Here is a 7,623-nt window from a genome sequence, read left to right as displayed (position 1 = left end):
TTGCATTATAATTTCTGAAAATAGAACGTAACATTATTAGTATAGAATCAGCAATGTCAATAACTTATCAGACAATATAACAAGCACTTGGTGAGCATACAAGAAAAACTAAAACAAGTTATCTAGATAATGAAACTAAAACCCAAGCTCCGCTATTCATTGTAGAAGCTTTAAACATAAAATTAAAGTAAATCTAATAGCAAAACATTAGAATGGATATTGAAATTAAAGCTAAATTCAATAGTAATTCAAATGAATCCATTTGAACTTTGTAAATTCCGCAGAACAAAATTAATTTGAGTGAGCAAACTCACCAAAATTAAAAAGATATTGCTGGCGGGAAAAAAATTGACAATAACAGCTACAATACGAATTTAAAAAAAAAAATCAAATCTATAATTACAAGGTTAACTCAAAAGATGAAGGGAGAATACGATGAAGAAGAAGATGGCTGGTGTTTTACGCCGTTCGCCGGCAACCAGTTAGGTTTACGATGGTGGCTAGTAACACGGAGTCCAGCGAATAGTTTTCTAACTGGAAATAAATTTAAAATTCTAAAATAGTACCGAACGGCTCGTTGCCGTCACGTGGTTAGTAACATATGTGACCGCAGTGTGGCCGTCACATAAAAGGTATTGGGGTTACAAAGTTAGTGATATACGTGATGGCTGCTCTTGCATTCACATTAGGGATCACATATACCCTATTTTCTTGTAGTGCATGGTAAATTCTATTTGAAAATTGCTAAGTATTTTAGATTTGTACGAATTCATTTTTGTGTGCTCGTTGGATAATAATATATAATAAATTAAAATTTTGGTGTCAACCATACCATACCATACCATAAAATCAAATTTTATCGTGTCATTCTTCTTGGTTCAAATTTTTGGAAACAATAATCAAATGCATCCATGAACTAGTATATTCCGACATATATATATATATTGAAATTTTAATAACAACAATTGGGCCAAGCATATGTTGGTACTTGAAGATTTATAAGCTCCATCCTTGAAAAAAATAAGGCTTGACTGTTCTCAATCTAAAATTCTTTTTGTTTTAAGTTCTTAATTAAGCTTTCTTGCTTGTTTTCAAGAGCCAGTTTTGTAATGATCGACAAACATGACTTGCATATACTGCACTTGGCTTTTATGTGTCACTTATTAATTAGATTTAGATTTTATGTCTCATGCACTCGCTAATTAAGCTCTTAATTAAGTGCTCCTTATATGGATATTTTGTCAAAACAAGTGCTTTCCATACGGATATTGGATCTAAAGAGAAAATTATCTTTAGGTAGTGTTGCCAAATTTGGAGGCTTTGGAGCTGAATGCTAGTAATGTCGACGAGATTTGGCATGACAATCAACTTACGGCCATGATTACTTGCTTTCAAAGTTTGATACGATGGATAGTGTGGGGCTGTGACAAATTAAAATACATATTTTCAGCTTCTATGATCTTAAGCCTTAAGCACCTCCAACACCTGGAGATACGGATATGTATGGGTTTACAAGAGATCATCTTCAAAGACAGCAGATCAAGTGACCCCATATTTTGTCTTTCCACAAGTGACCACTGTGAATCTCGAAGGTCTACCAGAACTCAGATGTTTATACCCTGGAATGCATACTTCAGAATGGCCAGCACTAAAAAAATTGGAGGCCTGTAATTGTGATATAATAACGTTGTCCCAGAATAACGAGAATGATCAATTTGGTATTCCGCCACTACAACCCCTGCTCTCGTTCAAGAAGGTATGAAACCAAAATTTAGATTTTTTTTATCAATTATCTTTGTTGTTCCTCACTCACAGATCAGGAGGTTTAATAACTACCTATATGGAGTTTTTTTCTAGTGGGAATGCCCTTATTTTTTACTTTTTTCATGCGGAGAAGCTTTCAAATCCCTCTGTTTAAGAGCGTGTGTAATGATCCACAAACATGATTTGCATATACAATTATACAGTATTGCACTTGGCATTTATGTATCACTTACTAATTAGATTTAAATTTTATAAATTAATAAAACTGATTAATATTTTATATGTGCACTAAATGATAGATACTACATAAATTGGGACACTATAACTACGTATCCCAACTATGTAATATTTGTTTGTCACAAACCCAATCATGACCTGATATTCTGAATATTATTTAGGATACCATTTCAAGCCCCATGAGGGCTCTTTCCATTTAAAAAAGTATGAAATAGATGTAGATTTTCCTTTAGATATTATCAGTGAGAGTACCTTTGGTGGCAGTGGTCCGGGATGATTTGGGATTTGACAATTCCACTCTCATCTTAATTATCAAATGGAATGTAAGTAGAGATAAACTTGTCCTGTTTATATATTTGTGATCAAAATTAGGACCAATATCAAAAATATTAGGGTCCGACTATCTATACTTTAAAAATCATTATGAACACTTAATTATTTATGTACTCAGCTAATAAATTTAAAAAATTAAGTTTTACTTTCTACACTTTTTTTTAGGAGTACTTTCTACACTTTTTAAAATAACAAAAACATCTTTACATGAACTTAATAAGTTTCTTTAAAAAAATTAAATCAACTATTTTTATTTATTCAAAATACTAATAAAAATATTTAGCAGACCGTGAAAGAAAATTTTTAAGAAATTTAACACGATTTTAGTTATTACTTATTGTTTATTAAAGAATGTGTTCACTATTGTATTTTATTTTGTTAGTAAAAAAAAAAAGAAGAAGTTTGGGTTTAAGATACATTTAATTTTTAGTGTAACAGTTGTATCAAACCAATAAAAACTAAAAGATCCAAAAGTCACAAGTTCCAACACCACCCAAGTAAAAAGGTCTGTTAGGATTATTTTTGGGAAGCTCAAAAGTGATTTTAAAAATTTTAAACTATTTTTTAGTGTTTTATAAATTTTTTAGTAATTACTTTTGGCAAAATCATCTCATTGTACAGTAGATTTTGAAAAAGTAGGGAATGAATAATTTTTCAAAATATGATTTTGAGAATCACTTTTATATTTAATCAAATTCTATATATATATACTCATTATATAATAAAAATTCAAAATTATCTTTATTAATTAAGAAATAAAATGATTAACTTTAAAGAGATTATTATTATTACCAATTATATTGAGATAACAAAATAGAGAATAAAATTTAATAATATAAAATATTTATTTTAGTTATCAATAATTATATGTACAATAAAAATATTTTATATACATGTTTATAAATGTGTAAATAAATTTTATTTAACATTATGTCCAATTCAGTCATTTACATTTTTGCTCCAATTTAACAATAAGATTTACGAAATATATACGACGCTTTTAAAACTAAAAGTATTTTTAAAAATAAATTTTACTAAATGTTCAGCTGATTCTCTTGACGATTGATCAATTTCTACAGCATAGCTAACTGTAATTATTTTAAAGGCTACAGGATTACCAAACTGACCCTAAATCAAACCAATAAAAATGTTTAAAAATAATAATAATAAACCAAAGTAAACGTACAAAAATTCATGCATAAATTGATAATCAACAAAAACATCCACAAGTTTACCTCCAAGTTTTCTATTCAATTGACATAACCCTTAAATTTCAAAAGGCATAATCAATTTTTGTCTAATCCTATAAAATTAGAAAATTAAAGAATATTATATACTGATAATTAAATAATATGCAATTAACAATGTTAAAAAAAATAATGTTAAACATATTGTCAACTAAAACAATTGGGATTAACGAGCTGCTATTGAAATTAATGTTAACAACAAAAATAGATGCAAAAGGAGAAACAAGCATCATGTGCGGTACCCACTGTGATCTACTCACATTGGAATAAGTTGTTGGCAGCTGGTAAAAAATTCAATGTTGATTTTGATCCCACTAAATTAAGTCATCAAAAATTGCTGGGAAGGGAGTAATATCTATTTATAACTGGAAATTACTCACCGTACAAAGATGATTGGAGCTGCATATATCGTTTATTATTAACAACTAACTTATGAAATGCTTTGAATGTACCTCCTAGGTCGTATTATTTACTATACTAGTTAGGAGAAATTGCAATGTTAAATTATTTGATAAATACTTATTATAATTTGAAAATATGTTAATTTTGTCCTCCATTTATGATAAAAATTTTTGTAATATATATAAATCATTCGTTCTATAATCTTGAACTTTATTAAAGTTCGAAAAACTATTCCTCTATATGATATAATAGTGTGATGTTATTACACTATTATACCATATAAAATATATTTGCTTTCTCAAATTTTAATAAAGTCTAGGTCTTGGACAGAAGCACTTTATATATGTATATATAATGATTCTCTAGTAACGACATTCTCATTTTAACAAAGTAATGATATCACTAACAAACTAAATAACACATATTTCAATACACCAATAGATAAAAAAAAATAAAATTTTTAATGTGTTAAAATATATGTCTTTTGTATGTTATTGATATTTTCACTTTAACAAAGTGAGGGTCTCCTCACTATAAAAGTAATTTATAAATATTCCTTGTATTTTTGTGAAAATTATTATTTAAATGCCATATCTTACCAAAAACTATTAGTTTTTATTTTATTACTACGCTATACTTTTCAAGATAGAACACCTTAATACCATGACCTTAATTTTTGAACCCTCTTGTACAAAGTTGTTGGCTGGTCTATTTAGCTTAGTCTTTCAATTATTTGTCGTTTGAATTGAGATGATCCGAATAAGGCTATGTATCAATAATTTCTTAGTGAAACTTCGGGAAAAAATAAAAATCCTCTCATACAGTAGCATTATTTTAATTCTCAGCTTGATTATGTTTTGAGTTAACTTATAGATTATTTGAAATGAAAATAATATAATTTATTTTTTCCAACTGAAATTTTTAAATAATTTTATTAGTTTGATGAGTAAGTATACACTTACAAAGTTATGATATAAAATTATATCCCAGAATCCCAATAATATGACACCAATTAACTATTGCTATGTGTTTCTTAGTAATTAACTTTTTATACTATTATTAATGAGATAATTAACTTCAACACCAATAAACAATTAATACATCCTCTAACTTTATTATCAAATAATCATACGTCATAATCAAACCAAGTTACCAGAGCCTACCACTAAAAGATTGATTGAAGGGTTTTCCAAGTTTGAAAATGTTAGTAGCATTGGCAAATGGCAACTTCCAGGAATCTTCCTGCTACAATCAATCATTTAGTGAAATGCCCAAATGACACAAAGGACCCCGCCAACCGTGAAGTCACATCATTTATTTATTTGTAAATGAAAAATAAGGTTCCGATCGGAAGAAATCAGCACCTTATAATGCATGATTACCCGTATGTCAAGTTTGGCGATTATAAGTCATCATCACAATAACTTTGGACTTTGATATTTAAGTCTCCGTTTGGGACCAATGTATGCCAGTTGGACAACACATCACTCAATTATAGAGAGCGAAATATTGATATTGTCATTATTTTACGTAATGTATAAACTTTTCCTTTTATTTTTGTTTGTTTATTTATTTTTAATACCTAATAAATATAAATTTATTTTTTAATATTTAATAAATTTTGTCAGAAAATAACAAACAATGACCCAAATCCTTTTATTTTACAGAAATAATTTCAATTCACAACTATGACATTACATTACCAAACAAACACTAAATATTTTGATGATTGGAGTTTATCTTTCATTCATAGCATGAAAAGTTTGAAATAGAATCTCAAAACAAAAGAGTACGACATGTCTTGTTGGGTTTACAGAAGAAGTGTACGCCATGTCATCCGAAAACTAAAAGGCATGTATGACAACCAAACGGTGTCATCCCTGATTTGCCTACACTTTAAGGATGAATTCTGGGTTTTGAGTGACAATTAAAAGCCAGAGTGAGAATTAGAGAGAGAGTTATATATTCTTATTTATTCCTAGTCACTTGCTATATTGTGTGGGTCTTTTGTGATTCCAATAATAAAAATGTTCAATATTTTTTTTGATAGAGCAATATTTTTTAAAGCATAAAGAAAGGCAGAAATATTGTAAATCCATCTCAAATTTTCTGTTTATTGTGGTTGCTGCTAGCGCTAGCTGTTTTCTTATTTAACTTTGTCCCCTTTTGCCATCAGCTCTTTGCATTTTCATTGGATCAAGCGGCCCTTTTCTTGTTTCAATTTTTTATCTCAAAAGCACTTTGATTCTCTTCTGTTACACTGATTTTCTCCTTATTTTGCACAAATATCGTTTCTCTTTCCCATTTAGCCTTGATTTGCTTCTACTTGACTACCAATTGCCCAGTCGTTGACCCTGTTGTATTTTTATTTCATTCACTTCCAATAGACCAAAAAAAAAAAAAGAGATGTTGAATAAAAGCTTAAAAACTAATTTGATTTTTAATCTGATTTAGCTAAGATGTCCAATTTAATACTAAGAGTAATGTTAAGGATCCTAATAATTGAGTCCCAACTGATATGGCAGTCATTTATTAGATGATGGAAATATAAATTTTATTAGTTGTGAAATTCATTATTCAATAAAAAAATAACACATAACAATTGGGTCTCAAGTTAGTATTTTACTATTGGAATTCCTAACATTATTCTAATATTAAAAACGCTTGTATTGACAAAGGAATAGAGGCTGCGATCCATTAGCTTCAGCAATTTCCCAAGCTTCTGAGACCCAAATCACCCGTCTTCTTCCTTCCAGGCCTGTGTTCACAGAAACAAATCAGAGACGCCGGTGGTTTTTTGGGCATAAACCCTTCGATACTTAAGTTAGTACAAGGTGTTTACGAGAAAAGTTAATGATTTGTGTTGTACATATTAGTTGCAATATTCTCAATACCAAATGTATCAAGGATTTGGATATATGAATTTCTTATTATAATTTGACAGAGGTTCCCCTTTACTCTCAATTTGTGTCTCCCCCTTTTCATCGATTTCTTTGCCTTTTATAGGCAATCATCCCATGTTTTCTGAGTATTATTCATGCCCCTCATTTTCGGGTGATGACGGACCTTCATGGGTCTCCAACCACCGAATCGTGGGTAAACGTGGGGCGTCATGTTCTCCCCAACGGTTTGGGGCATGACAAAACTGTCGTGAGTTTGTGAGATCGTGTCCTCTTTCTTTGAATAATGAGTACTTGGTCGATATGTACATCTGGTCGGTACTCGTTTCTAGTCGGCATATGCCCCATACAGGATGTATTACCAGGAATCTGCTCGTGCCATTCATCTGGGGAGATTCGCCCCAGGGTGAGGGAAGAGGGGATAGCTGAGCTGGTACTTTTCATTACTCAACAATATCTATTATCTAAAAAAATAAAATAAAAATCTAAAACCATAGATTTACTTTTCAATCTTCGTGATTTGGCTGATTTCTTTTAAAGCTTTGATTTCTTTAGAGTGCAAGGAGAAATAGTAATAAGATTAAAAAAGCAATGAAGTAAAACTTTAAAATTTTTGTTTCTTTATATTTTTATCGGTCATTTTACCGGTACTGGCGTTTGATTTTCTGACTAAGCTACTGTTTAGTTCTAAGTTTTGGCAATTACCCGGACTGCTCTCTTTCGTGTAACATCGACACAAT

The sequence above is a fragment of the Citrus sinensis genome, chromosome 5 (genome assembly GCF_022201045.2).
Source record: "Citrus sinensis cultivar Valencia sweet orange chromosome 5, DVS_A1.0, whole genome shotgun sequence".
Lineage (NCBI taxonomy): Eukaryota > Viridiplantae > Streptophyta > Magnoliopsida > Sapindales > Rutaceae > Citrus > Citrus sinensis.
This window is presented reverse-complemented; position numbering follows the sequence as displayed.